The sequence below is a fragment of the Dendropsophus ebraccatus genome, chromosome 2 (assembly GCF_027789765.1).
Source record: "Dendropsophus ebraccatus isolate aDenEbr1 chromosome 2, aDenEbr1.pat, whole genome shotgun sequence".
In the NCBI taxonomy this organism is placed as follows: domain Eukaryota; kingdom Metazoa; phylum Chordata; class Amphibia; order Anura; family Hylidae; genus Dendropsophus; species Dendropsophus ebraccatus.
Genome location: NC_091455.1, coordinates 11,131,111 through 11,153,383, shown reverse-complemented (window position 1 = coordinate 11,153,383; position 22,273 = coordinate 11,131,111). Strand labels below are relative to the sequence as shown.

At 47.8% G+C, this 22,273-nt stretch overlaps 1 protein-coding gene across 6 annotated transcripts in view; it reads right to left on the bottom strand.

Moving 5' to 3' along the window:
* The window catches only part of PTP4A3 (protein tyrosine phosphatase 4A3), a 68,747-nt gene that overhangs the window by 17,966 nt on the left and 28,508 nt on the right, over nt 1–22,273 (bottom strand). Inside the window, exon 1 of one of the 6 annotated variants that reach the window (XM_069957033.1) lies at nt 18,110–18,343. The exons of 4 other annotated variants lie outside the window; for them this stretch is intronic. The gene's annotated coding sequence lies outside the window, so the exon portion shown is untranslated. Of the gene's footprint in view, nt 1–4,662; nt 4,807–18,109; nt 18,344–22,273 lie in introns of those variants that run through there. One more of the 6 variants, XM_069957031.1, reaches the window with a different exon arrangement.

Here is a 22,273-nt window from a genome sequence, read left to right as displayed (position 1 = left end):
TACGGTGCTCCATCCATGTATATAGCCTCCACAATACTATACGGTGCTCCATCCATGTATATAGCCTCCACAATACTATACGGTGCTCCATCCATGTATATAGCCTCCACAATACTATATGCTCCATCCATGTATATAGCCTCCACAATACTATACGGTGCTCCATCCATGTATATAGCCTCCACAATACTATACAGTGCTCCATCCATGTATATAGCCTCCACAATACTATACGGTGCTCCATCCATGTATATAGCCTCCACAATACTATACGGTGCTCCATCCATGTATATAGCCTCCACAATACTATACAGTGCTCCATCCATGTATATAGCCTCCACAATACTATACGGTGCTCCATCCATGTATATAGCCTCCACAATACTATACGGTGCTCCATCCATGTATATAGCCTCCACAATACTATACGCTGCTCCATCCATGTATATAGCCTCCACAATACTATACGGTGCTCCATCCATGTATATAGCCTCCACAATACTATACGGTGCTCCATCCATGTATATAGCCTCCACAATACTATACAGTGCTCCATCCATGTATATAGCCTCCACAATACTATACGCTGCTCCATCCATGTATATAGCCTCCACAATATGATACTATATGCTCCATCCATGTATATAGCCTCCACAATACTATACAGTGCTCCATCCATGTATATAGCCTCCACAATACTATATGCTGCTCCATCCATGTATATAGCCTCCACAATACTATATGCTCCATCCATGTATATAGCCTCCACAATACTATACAGTGCTCCATCCATGTATATAGCCTCCACAATACTATATGCTGCTCCATCCATGTATATAGCCTCCACAATACTATATGCTCCATCCATGTATATAGCCTCCACAATACTATACAGTGCTCCATCCATGTATATAGCCTCCACAATACTATATGCTGCTCCATCCATGTATATAGCCTCCACAATACTATATGCTCCATCCATGTATATAGCCTCCACAATACTATACGGTGCTCCATCCATGTATATAGCCTCCACAATACTATACAGTGCTCCATCCATGTATATAGCCTCCACAATATGATACTATATGCTCCATCCATGTATATAGCCTCCACAATACTACACTATATGATGCTCCATCCATGTATATAGCCTCCACTATACTATACAGTGCTCCATCCATGTATATAGCCTCCACAATACTATACAGTGCTCCATCCATGTATAAAGCCTCCACAATACTATATGCTGCTCCATCCATGTATATAGCCTCCACAATACTATACGGTGCTCCATCCATGTATATAGCCTCCACAATACTATACGGTGCTCCATCCATGTATATATTCTCCACAATACTATACAGTGCTCCATCCATGTATATAGCCTCCACAATACTATACGGTGCTCCATCCATGTATATAGCCTCCACAATACTATACGGTGCTCCATCCATGTATATAGCCTCCACAATACTATACGGTGCTCCATCCATGTATATAGCCTCCACAATACTATACGGTGCTCCATCCATGTATATAGCCTCCACAATACTATACAGTGCTCCATCCATGTATATAGCCTCCACAATACTATATGCTCCATCCATGTATATAGCCTCCACAATACTATACAGTGCTCCATCCATGTATATAGCCTCCACAATACTATACAGTGCTCCATTCATGTATATAGCCTCCACAATACTATACAGTGCTCCATCCATGTATATAGCCTCCACTATACTATATGGTGCTCCATCCATGTATATAGCCTCCACAATACTATACAGTGCTCCATCCATGTATATAGCCTCCACAATACTATATGCTCCATCCATGTATATAGCCTCCACAATACTATACAGTGCTCCATCCATGTATATAGCCTCCACTATACTATATGCTCCATCCATGTATATAGCCTCCACAATACTATACAGTGCTCCATCCATGTATATAGCCTCCACAATACTATACAGTGCTCCATCCATGTATATAGCCTCCACTATACTATATGGTGCTCCATCCATGTATATAGCCTCCACAATACTATACAGTGCTCCATCCATGTATATAGCCTCCACTATACACTATAAGGTGCTCTATCCATGTATAATGTATCAGAGCCCGGGAATAACACAGCCCGACCCCCACAATACTAACAGAAGACCCCGGTAATAATAATCCCCCCCCCCCCATACATTACATACAGAAGCTGCCCACACAGACCTGGTGGCAGCGCTGGTGGTGACAGGGGACCACATTATCATATAGTACTAGATACAATGTAACAATCCATCTGATGCCACATGGGCGTATATGTAGACGTTGTCCGTACAGACCAGACACTGGCTGTGCCCACGCCGTCATCGTGTAGTAGATAGAACAAAACAATGCCCTCCCCCGATCCCCCATCAGTACAGCCCTGGCACCGGCAGATGATCCGGCATCATATTACTGGTACAATGTAACAAGTCCCCTCAGTGCCACATATATACAGAGGAGTCACCCCCCAGTGACACATACATACAGAGGAGCCGCCCCCCCTCAGTGCCACATACATACAGAGGAGCCCCCCCCCTCAGTGCCACATACATACAGAAGAGTCACCCCCCCAGTGACACATACATACAAAGGAGCCCCCCCCCCAGTGGCACATACATAGAGGAGCCCCCCCCCTCAGTGGCACATACACACAGAGGAGCCCCCCCCCAGTGGCACATACATACAGAGGAGCCCCCCCCAGTGACACATACATACAGAGGAGCCCCCCTCAGTGGCACATACACACAGAGGAGCCCCCCCCCCCCTCAGTGGCACATACACATAGAGGAGCCCCCCCCAGTGACACATACATACAGAGGAGCCCCCCCCCCCCTCAGTGGCACATACACACAGAGGAGCCCCCCCCCCTCAGTGGCACATACACATAGAGGAGCCCCCCCCCCTCAGTGGCACATACACACAGAGGAGCCCCCCCTCAGTGGCACATACACACAGAGGAGCCCCCCCTCAGTGGCACATACATACAGAGGAGCCCCCCCCCAGTGGCACATACATACAGAGGAGCCCCCCCCCAGTGGCACATACATACAGAGGAGCCCCCCCCCCAGTGGCACATACATACAGAGGAGCCCCCCCCCCCCCCAGTGGCACATACATACAAAGGAGCCCCCCCCCCCCAGTGGCACATACATACAGAGGAGCCCCCCCCCTCAGTGGCACATACATACAGAGGAGCCCCCCCCCCCAGTGGCACATACATACAAAGGAGCCCCCCCCCCCTGTGGCACATACATACAGAGGAGCCCCCCCCCCTCTGTGGCACATACATACAAAGGAGCCCCCCCCCCCAGTGGCACATACACACAGAGGAGCCCCCCCCCCTCAGTGCCACATACATACAGAGGAGCCCCCCCCTCAGTGGCACATACACACAGAGGAGCCCCCCCCCCTCAGTGCCACATACATACAGAGGAGCCCCCCCTCAGTGCCACATACATACAGAGGAGCCCCCCCTCAGTGGCACATACATACAGAGGAGCCACCACCCCCCCAGTGGCACATACATACAGAGGAGCCACCTACCCCCCCCCCCCCCCCAGAGGCACATACATACAGAGGAGCCCCCCCCCCAGTGGCACATACATACAAAGGAGCCACCCCCCCCAGTGGCACATACATACAGAGGAGCCACCCCCCCCCCCCAGTGGCACATACATACAGAGGAGCCACCCCCCCCCCCAGTGGCACATACATACAGAGGAGCCACCTACCCCCCCAGAGGCACATACATACAGAGGAGCCACCTACCCCCCCAGAGGCACATACATACAGAGGAGCCCCCCCCCCCAGTGCCACATACATACAGGGGAACCCCCCCAACCCCCCCTCAGTGCCACATGCATACATACATACAGACCACAGGTGCCCCCCCCCTCAGTATATAGAGGTGGGACCGGCGGACACATAACAGGACCCCTGGTATATAGCAGATACAAGGTAACAAGTCCCCCCAGAAGTAACAATACATTGTATATAGTTACCCATACAGCTCTGGGACCAGTAGGTAGAATACAGGACCCCAGTATATAGCAGATACAAGGTAACAACCCCTCTCAGTGCCCACATACACTGTGTATAGGAGCTCTCCATATCAGGGGGAGAGGATTACAAAGGATCTGATACAAAGTAACAATCCCCCCCCACCCCCTACACTGTATATAGGAGTTCTCCATACAGACCCAGGACCAAGGGAGGGGGATACAGAAGATCTGATACAAAGTAACAACCCCCACCCATACACTGTGTATAGGAGTTCTCCAAACCAGGGGGAGGGGGGATACAGAGGATCTGATACAAAGTAACAACCCCCCCCCCCCAGACACTGTATATAGGAGTTCTCCATACAGACCCAGGACCGAGGGAGGGGGATACAGAGGATCTGATACAAAGTAACAACCCCCCCCCCCCCCATACACTGTATATAGGAGTTCTCCATACCAGGGGGAGGGGGATACAGAGGATCTGATACAAAGTAACAATCCCCCCATACACTGTATATAGGAGTTCTCCATACCAGGGGGAGGGGGATACAGAGGATCTGATACAAAGTAACAATCCCCCCATACACTGTATATAGGAGTTCTCCATACAGACCTGGATGCGGCTGGGAGAAGCTGCCCGGCAGGCTGAGGTGCTGGGAATACTGGTGAGCGGTGTCCAGGACTCTGCACAGAACCAGTCACAGCTGCCTGCTCCCAGCACATGATACTGACAACGCTCCGCGCCTCATGTCACACACTAAATGCACTTCTAAGACTCTTACAGTAACTAATCCCTGCACAAATACGCTTTTCTTCCTCCTCCTCCTCCTCCTCTCAGGGCTGATGTATGCGGATCCAGGTTCTGTGCAGGAATGGATGACTCAGGGGGATCTGTGCACTTCAGTCATCTACGATAGCAGGGACCGTGTTAGTAATCTATGACAGCAGGGACTATGTTATAGCAGGGACCGTGTTAGTAATCTATAATAGCAGGGACTATGTTATAGCAGGGACCGTGCTAGTCAGCTATGACAGCAGGGACTATGTTATAGCAGGGAGTGTGCTAGTCAGCTATGATAGCAGGGACTATGTTATAGCAGGGACCGTGCTAGTCAGCTATGATAGCAGGGACTATGTTATAGCAGGGACTGTGCTCGTCAGCTATGATAGCAGGGACTATGTTATAGCAGGGAGTGTGCTAGTCAGCTATGATAGCAGGGACTATGTTATAGCAGGGACCGTGCTAGTCAGCTATGATAGCAGGAACTATGTTACAGCAGGGACCATGCTAGTCAGGGACTGTGTTATAGCAGGGACCGTGTTGGTAATCTATGATAGCAGGGAATGTGTTAGGGTACTATTACACAGAACGATTTTAACAATTAAAGACTAAGGTTCCATTTACACAGAAAGATTCTGACAGATTATGTTCCAAAGATTTGAAGCCAAAGCCAGGAATGGATTTGAAAAGAGGATAAATCTCAGGCTTTCCTTTATGACCTGTTCTCTGTTTTACTCTGTTTCTGGCTTTGGCTTCAAATCTTTGGAACATAATCTGTCAGATAATCTTTCTGTGTAAATGGATCCTAACGATAAACAATGGCAAATGAGAATGTTTATCGTTAACCTAAAACCGTTTACCATGTTGCACAGAACGATGGTCGTTAGTTATGATCGTTTACTCCATCTGATCCCAGCAAAACAATGAACAATGTGCAATTACACGGAACGATTAGTGAACAAATGCGGAACTTGAGCGAACGAACATGGAATTACAGCGAGCGATTAAGAATAATTTTAGGTTCCAATCGAAATCAACGATCAACGACATACGAATGATTGAGGTGCTGGGAATGCTGGTGAGCGGTGTACAGGACTCTGCCATGTAACCAGATAACACCGGGATCTAGAGAGGTGCAGGGACTTCCAGAAAGATCTAGAAACTACTTAACGTATATTTACAGGGATGCTACTCCCTTACCCCATCTACTCTATTTACCATGCAGGTGAATGCAAACTAATGCTCTCTGGTATCAGCCCTGGGAGAATGAGGAGAGGTGACTGTAGGGCGGGTGCATACAATGCATTGCTCTCTGGTATCAGCCCTGGGAGAATGAGGAGAGGTGACTGTAGGGCGGGTGCATACAATGCATTGCTCTCTGGTATCAGCCCTGGGAGAATGAGGAGAGGTGACTGTAGGGCGGGTGCATACAATGCATTGCTCTCTGGTATCAGCCCTGGGAGAATGAGGAGAGGTGACTGTAGGGCGGGTGCATACAATGCATTGCTCTCTGGTATCAGCCCTGGGAGAATGAGGAGAGGTGACTGTAGGGCGGGTGCATACAATGCTTGGCTCTCTGGTATGGAGAATGATAAGAGGATAAGTGAATGTGATCTATCGTTTTCACCCTCATCTTTTCCATGAAGCTGCTACGGCATGCTGGGAGTTGTAGTTTTGCATCAGGTAGGGAAACCAGGGCTCTATAAATGTTTATATCTCATAATATTATATATATACATACACACACACACCCATACATAAAGACACCCCCCCCAGTAGGTGCCCGGGCTACCATGGGTGCACACAGCAGATTGGGGATGTCGGGGGCAGGCTTGTTGCTGGAGGCATCTTTGGGCCCGGATGGCTGATACATCCCTGTATACCGCCACCGCCTGCCTCCTGCTAATCGTGCCATTCAGAAACCCTCTGCTGCCATAGTAACAGGCCGCACGGGTGGGGGGTGTAAGAGAGAAACCCTGCAAACACAACCAAGGTGTAAGATATTGCAAGTGAAATGGGCAAGGTGGGTCTGGAATAACCGCTGTACACTGGGCTCTGCTACATCACAACACCCTACAGATGGCTGGCATCACCACACTACAGCCCAGGGGATATGCTTAATGAGTTGGGGTCAGCAACTGGGACACACAATCATTGCTAGAATGGGGGTCCCAAGTCCCCTGTTTAAAGGGATACTCCGGCAAAAATGGGTTTTCTTTCAAATCCCTGTTATACAGATTTGTCATTTCTACTATTCAAAAATCTCCAGTCTTCCAGTACTTATCAGCTGCTGTATGCCCTGCAGGAAGTGGTGTATTTTCTCCAGGGAATGGGAGATTTGCTCTTCTGGACGGTTCCAGTCACGGACAGAGGTGGCAGCAGAGAGCACTGCGTCAGACTGGAAAGAATACATCACTTTCTGCAGGACATACAGCAGCTGATAAGTACTGGAAGACTGGAAATTTTTATACTACAGTACTTACAAATTTTGAACTACCTGGTTTCAGTGGATTTAAAGAGGACCCCAGTTATGGTGGTGGGACCCCCATTCTAGCCAGGGGTGGTGGGACCCCCATTCTAGCCAGGGGTGGTGGGACCCCCATTCTAGCGAGGGGTGGTGGGACCCCCATTCTAGCGAGGGGTGGTGGGACCTCCATTCTAGCGAGGGGTGGTGGGACCTCCATTCTAGCGAGGGGTGGTGGGAGCCCCATTCTAGCGAGGGGTGGTGGGAGCCCCATTCTAGCGAGGGGTGGTGGGAGCCCCATTCTAGTGAGGGGTGGTGGGAGCCCCATTCTAGTGAGGGGTGGTGGGACCCCCATTCTAGTGAGGGGTGGTGGGACCCCCATTCTAGTGAGGGGTGGTTGGTAACCCCATTCTAGTGAGGGGTGGTTGGTAACCATTTTCTCCTGCAGTTAGGCTGCCCCCATACCCCAGCTGGTGACTAGGGGTCCCATCAGTGGCCCATCCTCAGCGCACCCTGTTTTCTGGGATGCTCCAGAGTAGAGAAACCCTTTAAGAGGACACAAGGACATGTCACAGAGTTTAGCGCACGCCGCTCTGTATCAGAAGACGGACACATCATGAAAGGAAGAAAGAAGAAAACTTCTCAAAAAGAGAAAAGAAAGCAGCGGTGAGCCCTGCGAGGAGGATTACATAAGCGGAGAGGAGTCTGTACACGTCCAGGGAGCACGGACCCAGCTCCGCACAGACTTCACTAGAGAAATCAGCCCACAGCCCTCGGTGACAACAGTTTCCCGGTCGCCATGGCAGCAGTAACCTTGTTTTGATTTATGCAAAGTGGCAGCTACTTAGTATCAAGTTTCAGAAGTTAAATCAAAGAAAATGCAGGACGACAAGACGGCCGGGACAAAACGTCCAGAGCGGGAGGCAGGATCAGTCATGTGGGACATGGACTCTGCCGACTCCTCCAAACAGCGCCACCACTGGGCACAGGCCAGGAGGGGAACTGCAGCTCTGACCCACTAATGTCAAGGGGACTAAGCCGCAGTTTGGACAGGGTGGTGCTGTTTTTGGAAGAAAGCAGCCATGTTTTTCTAATCCTGGTCAACCCCTTAGAAACCAATGTTTCTGAGCCCAAAACACATTTTCCACTTTTACAAGAAGTATGCCCCCAGGAGAAGATGGCCATAAAGTATAATGCAGTAAGGACCATGACAAATCTGCTGCATTCCTCTGCAGTGCCCCCAAAGGCCATGTCAAGTTTTACAGGAGAAGTTTCTATGGGGATTTGCTGCTGCTCTGGACAGTTCCTGACATGGACAGAGGTGGCAGCAGAGAGCACTGTGTCAGACTGGAGAGAATACACAACTTCCTGCAGGACAAACAGAAGCTGATAAGTACTGGAAAACTGGAGATTTTTAAAAAGGAGTAATTTACAAATCTGTATAACTCTTTGTTTTTTTCCCCCCTGCTAGAGTAGCCCTTTAACAATTTACCATCAGATACTAAAAGATTACAGAGTGTCTCCGTTGCTCTGGAGGACCCAGCCTGTCTGTGCCTTAATAAGAACAAAACATTTGGCCACTGGTGGCGCTGTAGGCAAGCAAACAATACGGAGCATTCTCCTGCTGTTGCAGAACTACAATGCCCATCATGCTTTGGCTGTCCATGCATGATGGGAATTGTGATTCTGTAATAATGAGAAGGCACAGGTTCCCCTTCCCCGATCCAGTTACTTGTGGCACTCCAGTTCTTGCAAAACCACAACTCCCAGCATGCCCTGAAAGACAAAGGGAGTTGCTTTGCAACAGCTGTAAGTGACTACAGCAAAACCTCAGTCAGTCTATAGCCAGAGGACGGCCATTGTGATCAGCGGTCAGGACGTTCAGTCCCTTGTAAAGGTGAAGAAGATTCCTCAGTTATTCTAGTGCGAGTGTCTTGGCTCACATAGAAGGACTGCTCCCCCATGCCCCGGCCAAATATAGGCTCACCCGCCCGCCCACCCACCCGGCATGTCCTCTGTAACTGGAGCCCCAAGCACACGGACAACAGGTTACATGGGACTGACCTAGGTTTTCTACAGGGGGATTTCAGGTTTTTACCTTATATGCACTGTTCCTATAAACTGCTCCCTCATCCGCACCACCACTGGACATCCAAGACACCAAAATATACTTTATTATAGAACATTTGCTACAGCTCTTGACAGTTCCTGACATGGACAGAGGTGGCAGCAGAGAGCACTGTGTCAGACCGGAAAGAATACATCACTTCCTGCAGGACATAAAGCAGCTGATAAGTACTGCAAGACTGGAGATTTTTATAAAGTAAATTAAAAGTTTGTATAACTTTTTGGTACCAGTTGATATGAGTCCCCCCCCCCTCCCGGAGAACCCCTTTAAGAGTCAATGATTAGTCAGGTCAGAGTGTCCTACGGTGTTGAACGGCTCATCTGCCAGCACAGAGGGAGCAGCGGGGCGCCCACTATTGGCTGAGGACCCTGAAGCTCTTCCTTCCCCCACAGAACACACAGACTGGTGTGGGTGGTGGCACAGGCGGCAGCATCACATCTCTTTGGACGGCGCGGGTGCTTGTGCTATATTAGGCAGTTAATCCGCCGTTTTCACGGTCCGTGCAGTACAGCGTGTAATTTAAACTCAAAAGAAAAAAAAAAAAAATTAATTGAAACCAAAAAAAGCGAAGGCCGACTGATGTGCAGTGACTGCACCAGTGAGCTGGATCTGTGGGCTGGCACCGCGGTCAGGCTTACAATGACAGTGCGGTGGGTGCCAGCCGCGTGGGCAAGAATGTGCAGATCTAATCTGGTCCAGTCTACTGGCTCCGTAACACCCTATGCCAGCTCTCATGCCACATTGCTGCTGCTAACCAACCAGTCATGCCAGGCAGAGACAACCGGGACAGGGAGTTCTAGGAAGACACAGCGTGTGACTGCAAACCTCAAAGCCGCCCTCCAGCTGTATGTATCTACAGCTTAAAGGGGTTATCAAGGATTTGGGGGGGGGGGGGGGGGGGGGGACACACACAGCTACTTTCTAGCAAAAAAAAAACGCCACCCCTGTCCCTAGGTTGTGTGCGGTACTACAATTCACCTCAATCCACTAATGGAGCGGCAAAACCAACAGCCAAACTAAGGATAACAATGGTGCATCCGTGTGTAACCAGCCAAAACAATGCTCTGTGAGCCAAGGTAGGTAAAGCCTGGAGAACAAGGGGATAGCTTGGGCCGGATACAATGTAATCTGAATGGATCATTATAAGGAAATTAATGCTTAAGGGGAACTCTGGCAAAAAGAGAATTCTGGAGTCAGAAAGTTAGGGTGCGTTTACACAGACAGATTTATCTGACAGATCCAAAACCAGGAACAGACTATAAACAGGGATCAGGTCATAAAGGAAAGACTGGGATCTATCCTCTTTTCAAATCCATTCCTGGCTTTGGCTTCCAAAATCTGTCAGATAAATCTTTGTGTAAACGCACCATTATACAGATTTATAAATTCCTTCTATTTAAAAATCTCCAGTCTTCTAGTACTTACCAGCTGCTGTATGTCCTACAGGAAGTGGTGTATTCTCTCCAGTCTGACAGTGTTCTCTGCTGCCACCTCTGTCCATGTCAGGAAGTGTCCACAGCAGGAGAGGTTTTCTATGGGGATTTGCTGCTGCTCTGGACAGTTCCTGACATGGACAGAGGTGGCAGCAGAGAGCACTGTCAGACTGGAGAGAATACACCACTTCCTGCAGGGCATACAGCAGCTGATATGTACTGGGAGACGGGAGATTTTAAAATAGAAGTAAATTGCAAATCTCTGGCACTTTCTGATACCAGTTGATATGAAGTTCCCCTCCCCCTCTGCAGTGCCCCTTTATGGTCCCTATAAAAACAAATGCAATAAATTAGTCCTTTGTGACCTCGGGGGTCACTGCTTACGGTTAAAGTACAATTTTGTCATGAAACCATGGCTTTACTGTCCGCAACTAAAGCAGAGGAACGTGTTCCCACAGGATCCAGGAATGGCTGAAAGTGAGGAGAGATGTGAGATGCCTTCATGTAAATCACGATATACAGAGGTACCAGTGTTAATGCCGAACGCTGACGCATCGCTGAAGGGGTTCCTGTTCATTCTAGAATGGGGGTCTCCATCCAGTGAGAAAACTACAACTTCCAGCATGCCCTGACAGCCAAAGGGAACAGCTGCAGAGTCCCAGGTTGGAGAACACTATCCTATAGGAAACAAGGCTGTTAGGGCATGCTGGGAGTTGTAGTTGTGCAGGAGCTGGAGACTGTTATTCTGCATCATGTGGGGTCTGGTAAACCTTCTGTATCTCACTGACTATATACACATGTAACCCTGTATACTAGATATATTGTAGGATGTTACATCTCCCTGCAGAGACAGATAGCAGCTCCCTCACCGGCACTGGCACGAGTAATAGAGATGCATGGGAATTCTTATTTACCAGCAGATGTACACAGGACGGGCTCCGAGATGCACACTATCCCCAATGGGGCTGATTGAGGTATCTGGAGTAAACACCACACGTGTGTGCAGAGAGTCAACAAGATAGTTACCAAAGAAGGGGCTTCCGGCATCATGCCAGGGTACAGGGGGATCCCCCCGCCATGGCTCCTCGTCCATATCCCCCCCCCTCGCCATGGCCCCCCGTCCATATCCCCCTCCCCCCGCCATGGCCCCCCGTCCATATCCCCCCCCCCCCCCGCCATGGCCCCCCGTCCATACCCCCCCCCCCCCCACCATGTCAACTGGTTTCAGAAAGTTATACAGATTTGTAATTTACTTCTCTTTAAAAATCTCCTGTCTCTCCAGAACTTATGAGCTGCTGTATGCCCTACAGGAAGAGGTGTATTCTCTCCAGTCTGACACAGTGCTCTTTGCTGCCACCTCTGTCTGTGTCCGAAAATCAGGAGGAGGAGACAAGTTTGCTAGATGATTGTTTTTGCAAAACATCAACCTGATGAGTCGTACAAGTATAACTCCTAGTTGGGTTGGGAAAAAGAACATTGCCACTTTCTCCCAGAAACAGCGCCACTCTTGTCCTCAGTTTATACATGGTACTGCAGCTTCACTGAAGGGAATGGAGCAGAGTTGTAATACCACACAAAACCTGACAATGAGTAGGAAAAATCGGGCATGATGGATCCTGGGATAGGGACTCATCGGATGACATCACTTTGTATAGATTTCTATATGTCTGAGCTGAGAATTGGTAATCCTGGGAGTGACCCTATAAAGCCTCCGTCTTTCCCCCTCGGCAGACACTTTCCTGGATTTCCAGCGCACGTGAGCGGCCCAGGCAAGGTCACACGAGGACAGGGGGGGCTCCGCAGTTCCGGAGGATGAGGAGCTCTACCAGGTTACGCACATTTCTGGATCTGGCCATATGGAAACAAATAGAGTGGCGGCTATTGTTGTTGTCGTTCTTTCCACTATGAGATTCCAGCTCTGGAGGGAGAAAAGGAGGAGGAGGTCGCTGTGTGTGTGCGCCATTGTTGACCAACGCCAAACTCCTGTGTTATGTGTACAGCTGGAGAGGGCTGAGCGAGCCGAGACCGGACCACACAACAGAGGGTCGAAGGGATTGGGGGGGGGGGGCCTCCGGCTGCTGCACAACTACAAATCCCATCATGCCTGGAGAGCCAGGGGCTGCCCAACTACAAATCCCATCATGCCTGAAGAGCCAGGGGCTGCACAACTACAAATCCCATCATGCCTGGAGAGCCAGGGGCTGCACAACTACAAATCCCATCATGCCTGGAGAGCAAGGGGCTGCACAACTACAAATCCCATCATGCCTGGAGAGCAAGGGGCTGCCCAACTACAAATCCCATCATGCCTGGAGAGCAAGGGGCTGCACAACTACAAAAAAAAGTGTACCGACTCAGACTCCAGCTTTAAAAAAATCTTTAAAAAATGAAGAATTGACTTAATATGAATTTTACAAGTTTTGCTCATGAATATATATTATGAGCAACATTCTAATAGAACACTGGCCCTATTACATAAGGGTGGTCGGGGAATATATCAGTAATAGGACACTGGCCCTATTACATAAGGGTGGTCGGGGAATATATCAGTAATAGGACACTGGCCCTATTAGATAAGGGTGGTCAGGGAATATATCAGTAATAGGACACTGGCCCTATTACATAAGGGGGGTCGGGGAATATATCAGTAATAGGACACTGGCCCTATTACATAAGGGTGGTCGGGGAATATATCAGTAATAGGACACTGGCCCTATTACATAAGGGGGGTCGGGGAATATATCAGTAATAGGACACTGGCCCCATTAGATAAGGGTGGTCGGGGAATATATCAGTAATAGGACACTGGCCCTATTACATAAGGGTGGTCGGGGAATATATCAGTATTAGGACACTGGCCCTATTACATAAGGGTGGTCGGGGAATATATCAGCAATAGGACACTGGCCCTATTACATAAGGGTGGTCGGGGAATATATCAGTATTAGGACACTGGCCCTATTACATAAGGGTGGTCGGGGAATATATCAGTAATAGGACACTGGCCCTATTAGATAAGGATGGTCAGGGAATATATCAGTAATAGGACACTGGCCCTATTAGATAAGGGTGGTCGGGGAATATATCAGTATTAGGACACTGGCCCTAGTACATAAGGGTGGTCAGGGAAAAGTTGTCGGTCACTATTTGGCAATTTGTTTCTTAGCTGGAAGAGTCCATTGTGTGGGGGGAGATCTGTGCTGTTCTCTTCCTGGGTGCTGATGACTGTATATGAGCAGCAGTGTAATATGAAGATATTACACACATACATATACACACACACATACATTATATATACACAACAATCACTGAACTCAGGGAGAACAGTGAAAAATTCCAATGGAGTACTCATTTACGAGTCTCCATTGATTGTCCCATACAAAATTTGAATATGCAAAAAAGGGGTCCGTGGAGCCTCAGTTACGAGTCTCAAAGCACGGGAATAGCCAGATATCCCTCTCTCCAGAGAATGAAGCCCATTGCCAAGGGGTGCCTCCTAGTGGGGAGAGCACCAAACCACCCACGTATCAGGGTGGTTTGGTGCTCTCCCCACTAGGAGGCACCCCTTGGCAATGGGCTTCATTCTCTGGAGAGAGGGATATCTGGCTATTCCCGTGCTTTGAGACTCGTAACTGAGGCTCCACGGACCCCTTTTTTGCATATTCAAATTTTGTATGGGACAATCAATGGAGACTCGTAAATGAGTACTCCATTGGAATTTTTCACTGTTCTCCCTGAGTTCAGTGATTGTTGTGTTTTGTTGGTCTATTTATCATTGCCCCAGTAGCCAGAATCCTGCTCCACACTGATGAGGGGCAAATACCCCGAAACTGCAGTCTGTGGATGGATGCCTAGCCTTGGTAACCCTTGTCTTATGTCGTTATACTTGCCACAGAGTTAGATTTTGACTCACAGGGGCCACCCTGGTGTTTCCCTATTTAGGTCCCAAAGCTCGCTACAGAGTGAGGACCTGAGGGACTACGTATCAGGGGGGTTTGGTGCTCTCCCCACTAGGAGGCACCCCTTGGCAATGGGCTTCATTCTCTGGAGAGAGGGATATCTGGCTATTCCCGTGCTTTGAGACTCGTAACTGAGGCTCCACGGACCCCTTTTTTGCATATATATATATATACACACACACACACACACACACACACACACACACACATACATACACATATATATACATATCTATATCTATCTCAGCGTTTGCTCCATTTCCCGGACCTTGGCGGTGTCACAGAGAGTCCGTAACACTGCGTTACAGCTGGCAGGGTCTGTGCATCCCTGGCAAGAACACAGCAATCTTGACGGCCAGCGCTGAACAAACATCTGAGGAAAGTTCTTCTACTGTCCCCATCCCCCACTGCAGCACTGCTGGTAATGATACTTCTATTTACTCCTGTGACCCCCACGATCGCATACACTGCAATACTCCAAACAAATCTGTTCATCCTGAGCCTCCTGGTTCATTAAATCCTGAGCTGATCAGTGGGAGGTCTACTGCTGGGAACCAGCACAATGTGAATGGAGCAGCTGTGAGCATGGCCGACCTCTGCTCCATTCATTCTCTATGGGGCTATTGTGTATATGACCTAATAAGAGATCAGGGACCGGGACTGTCTCTTCAGGAGAAAACCCTTTTACCTGGCTAGTTGGGAGACTAGACAGACTGGTGCACGGCTGCCACCAAGAGGGGCCACATAGGGAAAGCAAGCCGGGGATAGGCAAGATACCGGGACACCTGAAGAAGAACACACAAAGAACAGTGACTGTAACGGATCAGATGGCGCTTTGTGCTGATGCCATTTAGGTCAGACCCAGAATGGACACCAGACCCTGATGGTAACAGGACCGATACCTATCAGGACCCATCAGCCGCTCACATCCACTATGACCCAGAAAGCAATGACTAGCCGCCGCCAGCTCCAGGACTGACATAATGGTTACCATACAGCCCCCTCCACTAACCTGGAATTCATTCTATTGTTTTCTGTTATCAGCCATTTGAGGCTGGGGAAGGGGGGTAGGTGGGAGAGTATGAAGTATATCCTGAAGATACGATCCAATGCTTTATACCTGCCACAATGTTAGCTGCGGAGACAAGATGTCTGTTCGATGATCTCTCTCCCCTCCCCGGGCCCAGTCTGACCTAAATAGTTAAGGGACAAGATCCCAGGAATATCTGAATATAAGGTATTGTTCTCAGTTATCAGCCATTTCTACCTGGAGAGAGGAGGAGGACAGGTGAATCGCGTGAATGTATGTATGTATATATGTGTATATACACACACGAGAACGGGTCAAAAGACGGCTACAAAAACGGTAGAAAGTGTGAGGCATAAAGCATACAAGGAAGGACTTAAGTAATTGAATCATTATAGTCTGGAGGGAAGAAGGGTAAGGAGCACATGATTGAAACCTTTATATATGTTACAGGAGGAGGAAGGGAAAAGAGGGACATGATGGAAACCTTTATATATGTTACAGGAGGAAGAAGGGAAAGGGAAGACATGATGGAAACCTTTATATATGTTACAGGAGGAAGAAGGGAAAGGAGGACATGATGGAAACCTTTATATATGTTACAGGAGGAAGAAGGGAAAGGAGGACATGATGGAAACCTTTATATATGTTACAGGAGGAAGAAGGGAAAGGAGGACATGATGGAAACCTTTATATATGTTACAGGAGGAAGAAGGGAAAGGGAAGACATGATGGAAACCTTTATACATGTTACAGGAGGAAGAAGGGAAAGGAGGACATGATGAAAACCTTTATATATGTTACAGGAGGAAGAAGGGAAAGGGAAGACATGATGGAAACCTTTATATATGTTACAGGAGGAAGAAGGGAAAGGAGGACATGATGGAAACCTTTATATATGTTACAGGAGGAAGAAGGGAAAGGGAGGACATGATGGAAACCTTTATATATGTTACAGGAGGAAGAAGGGAAAGGGAGGACATGATGGAAACCTTTATATATATTACAGGGGGGGAAGAAGGGAAAGGGAGGACATGATGGAAACCTTTATATATGTTACAGGAGGAGGAAGGGAAAGGAGGGACATGATGGAAACCTTTATACATGTTACAGGGGGGAAGAAGGGAAAGGGAAGACATGATGGAAACCTTTATATATGTTACAGGAGGAAGAAGGGAAAGGAGGACATGATGGAAACCTTTATATATGTTACTGGAGGAAGAAGGGAAAGGGAGGACATGATGGAAACCTTTATATATATTACAGGGGGGAAGAAGGGAAAGGGAGGACATGATGGAAACCTTTATATATGTTACAGGGGGAAGAAGGGAAAGGGAGGACATGATGGAAACCTTGTATATATCACTGTATATATTACATACACACAGACATACAGCACAGTATATTTAGTAGATGTACATGATGGGATGTGTCCTGGCAGCTGGTGATGGTCAGTGACCGCTCACATGCATAAAGTATCTTCCCAGCGATGACAATTCATCCAGATCTTACACATGGGATGTGATAACTAATAGTAATAACCACTGCCCCCTTCGTAAGGCACCACAGGCCTGCGGCTCTTCTAGCTGGTGCAAAACTACAACTCTCATCATCCTTAGTAACTATAGAGCGGAGATGCTGGGGCTGAGAGGTAACACCTTTGCTTTATAGCAGACTTGTCAGCAATATACTGTTATAGGAAGCTGTATACCAACAATTGTAATAGAAATGCAACAACCACTATACTCTTAACACAATACTACAACACCCACCAAACTACCTCCATACTCCTAAACATAAAGCCACAACACTAACAGCAACAACCACTCACAACAATCAACTAACCACGTAATGTACCAAATCATCAACTACCACCATACTCCTAAACATACCACCACAACATAACAAACCACCATACAACAACATACAAACCAAGAATAATGCAATACTAAAACAATACTACAGTATTACCAATAATAAAAGAGCAGCAGACTGTACATATATAACAACACACCCCGCACTATGAAGGCAGCAGATAGTATATACAGGGACAGCGGACTCACATAGATACAGCAGATAGTATATACAGGGACAGCGGACTCACATGGAGGCAGCAGATAGTATATACAGGGACAGCGGACTCACATGGAGGCAGCAGATAGTATATACAGGGACAGCGGACTCACATGGAGGCAGCAGATAGTATATACAGGGACAGTGGACTCACTTGGAGGCAGCAGAGAGTATACACAGAGACAGCCGACTCACATGGAGGCAGCAGCAGATGTGGCAGCGCTGGAGCGGGCGTGCTCGGGGAACCTCTCTCCCTGGGAGCAGGACTGGAGCGGGCGTGCTCGGGGAACCTCTCTCCCTGGGAGCAGGACTGGAGCGGGCGTGCTCGGGGAACCTCTCTCCCTGGGAGCAGGACTGGAGCGGGCGTGCTCGGGGAACCTCTCTCCCTGGGAGCAGGACTGGAGCGGGCGTGCTCGGGGAACCTCTCTCCCTGGGAGCAGGACTGGAGCGGGCGTGCTCAGGGAACCTCTCTCCCTGGGAGCAGGACTGGAGCGGGCGTGCTCGGGGAACCTCTCTCCCTGAGAACAGGACTGGAGCGGGCGTGCTCAGAGAGCCTCTCTCCCTGGGATTTTCCTCCTATCAGCAGTCGGGAAGTTTCTAACGTTTTGCTAACGTCAAAGGTTTTCCTGCCTGGGACGGAGCGCTCAGGGAAGAAAGGATGAAGTGCGGCTGGGAAACATCGGAGTCGCACAGCGCGTGTACAAGGTGAGCAGAGTGGGTTAACTCTTTGCAGCTACGTCATGATGACGCAGAGGGGTTTACGTTTATAACAAAAAGTCATATGTATAACCAGAAATATCAATGTTATCCCCATGAGAGGAGCCGAAAAACAAACTCAGAGCTGCTGTGCGGTGCTCCAGCCATGCTGTGCACAGAGATATAGCAGGGGGGAGGTTATTAGAAGAGCATGGGACATACTAGACTCTGCAATATAACCCTCTAAGGAGCAGAAGGGGAACAGAAGCCCTTCATCTATGCAAAACTACAATTCCCATCATAACTGGACAACAGAAGGCTGAGAGGGCATGATGGGAATTGTAGTTTTGCAACAGCTGGAGGGCCGCAGGTTACATAATATATATATATAAAAAAAAATCTCTATCTCTCATTATATATATATATATATATATATATATATATATATATATATATATATATATATATATATATATATACACACATACACATATACACACACACACACACACACACACACACATACACACACACACACACAGTAAGCAGTTATGTTACTGGTCTCTCCCCTTACTAGGTAGCTAGCTGGATAGGATCTGGTCGGCTTTAAAGGGGAACTCCGGCGAAATTATTATTATTTTTTTTTTTCATATCAACTGGTTTCATTAAGTTATACAGATTTGTAATTTACTTCTATTTAAAAATCTCCAGTCTTCCAGTGCTTATCAGCTGCTGTATGTCCTGCAGGAAGTGGTATATTCTCTCCAGTCTGACAGTGCTCTCTGCTGCCACCTCTGTCCATGTCAGGAACTGTCCAGAGCAGGAGAGGTTTTCTACGGGGATTTGCTGCTGCTCTGGACAGTTCCTGACATGGACAGAGGTGGCAGCAGAGAGCACTGTCAGACTGGAGAGAATACACCACTTCCTGCAGGACATACAGCAGCTGGTAAGTACTGGAGGACTGAAGAGTTTAAAATGGAAGTAAATAACAAATCTTTATAACTTTCTGTCACCAGTTGATTTAAAAAGTTTTTTTTTTCTGTTTCTCGAGCAGTACCCCTTTAATGTCAGTCTGCACTTAAGAACCAGGAAGATCAGGATGAGCAGAGTTATAAGCTTCCTGGAATCCCAGCACTAAGAAACTTCCACTAAAACTAAACTTTTTTTTCCTTCTTTCTAGAAAGTAGCCAAGTGTTTTGGAGCAGAGCGAGGGACTCCAGGCATTTCCTGCTGTTCCACATCTGTCTGTGTTCAATTAGTGATGTCAATGAAAGCCCCGAAAACCCGGGGAGGGCGTCCACAGGGGAGTCCGGCTCTACAGCTGCTCTGCGTTACTGCCATGGTGTGCCGTATAACGTCTTATTACCGGCAGTGATGACGGCGGGCAGGATGAGGGCAACCGGATTGCCTGAAATCTAGATGATGTGTCAAAGGGCCGTACTCTGCCACGGTATACACAGACCCTGGGCTGCTAATAATAATAATACTACTAATAATACTAATACTAATAATAATCATCCTGCCATCATAGAAACCAATGGTTAGACCGCTGCTTCTTGTCAGTAAGGGTCAGTTCACACTGAGCAGAAAAAGCAGAATTTGGCGGTGGAGCGCTCTGCCGCGCTCAGTGTCTGAATTGACAGGGCACGTGCCCTTCCATTTAGAGACTGCTCAGTGTGAACTGGCACCTAAAGGATTTATTAAGGGATTTTATATACATGGATTTGTTTTGGTGCCGAACCCCTTAATGCAGTGTGAATCCAGCCTGAGGGTATGTTCACACTTACTATACAAGTCAATGATAAAATCTGCACCATACACTGTACGTGTGAACATACCCTAAGGGCCCCATTATAGGCAGATACAGGATATGTTTCCACTATGGAACACAAGCCGAAATATCTAGCAAAGGCTGCACGGCGGACTCCCCCTGAATTTCTGCCTGTCCCATAGACTCAATGATATCATGAAGCTGAGTCCGACAACCGCCCAAAGAATTGACAATTCCGCCGAGCGGCCTCTGCTTGAAATTTCAGCACATGTTCCATAATGGGAACGTACCCTAATAGAGCCAGCGATCAGCTGATCAACAAGAAAACTCTAGTTTGCCAGCTGATCACTCAATTCTGACATGCCTTATGGGGAAGTCCAGTTGATTTGAAAAGGTTTCCCCCTCTGGTTTCAGAAAGTTATATAGATTTGTAATTTACTACTACACTTAAAAAAAAAATATATATATATTTTTTATTATATAATATTACATACTGGAGATTTTTTTTTTGAATAGAAGTTAAAGGGTCCTTTAACACAGAGATTATCTGCAAAAGTTTTGAAGCCAAAGCCAGGAATGTATTTGAAAAGGAGAAATCTCAGGCTTTCCTTTATGACCTGATCACTGTTTATAATTTGTTCCTGGCTTTGGCTTCAAATCTTTGGCAGATAATCTTTGTGTAAATGGACCCTTACAAATCTAAACAACTTTCTAAAATCAGCTGATTTAAAAGTGTTTTTTTTTTTTTTTTTTTTTTTGCTCCTCCCTGGCGTTCCCCTTTAAAGATCATGGGCTGTCAACTGCACTGCTCCCTGTACAATAGGAGATGTGAAGGTGACAGCTGATTAAAAGAGCCCCACGATTACCGAGCCACAGAAGAGGCTCAACAAACAGGACAATAAACCAGATCTGCGTCTGTTTACCCAGCGTCAGGGGCGTCTAACAGCTCTAGGGTATGTTATGGTAAGGTAGGTTTACAAATGTGGATCTGCTAAAGATCAGTCGCTGAAAACGTCAATTAAAAAAAAAAAAACACAACAAAACAATGCATAAAAGCCGAAGCGGATGCAAAGGGCGGTGGGAAAGCAGAACTGGATCCATGTATGACTTCCAGCCAACCCTGTCTACTCGCCAGTCTGCTCTCTGAGGTGACTTTACCTGGACTGAAGGGGTATGTGCACACTATGGAATCTAAGCGGAAAGTTCAAGCAGGCAAAACTTCAAAACTCCACCACACAGATTTCCGTGCAAATTCAGTAGTGTGCACATACCCAAACACTGCAGCCGGTAGTGTGCACATACCCAAACACTGAAGCCGGTAGTGTGCACATACCCAAACACTGTAGCCGGTAGTGTGCACATAGCCAAACACTGTAGCCGGTAGTGTGCACATACCCAAACACTGTAGCCGGTAGTGTGCACATACCCAAACACTGTAGCCGGTAGTGTGCACATAGCCAAACACTGTAGCCGGTAGTGTGCACATAGCCAAACACTGTAGCCGGTAGTGTGCACATAGCCAAACACTGTAGCCGGTAGTGTGCACATAGCCAAACACTGTAGCCGGTAGTGTGCACATAGCCAAACACTGTAGCCGGTAGTGTGCACATAGCCAAACACTGTAGCCGGTAGTGTGCACATAGCCAAACACTGTAGCCGGTAGTGTGCACATAGCCAAACCCTGCAGCAGGTAGTGTGCACATAGCCAAACACTGTAGCCGGTAGTGTGCACATAGCCAAACACTGTAGCCGGTAGTGTGCACATAGCCAAACACTGTAGCCGGTAGTGTGCACATACCCAAACACTGCAGCCGGTAGTGTGCACATACCCAAACACTGCAGCCGGTAGTGTGCACATAGCCAAAATGTGTAGCGGGTAGTGTGCACATAGC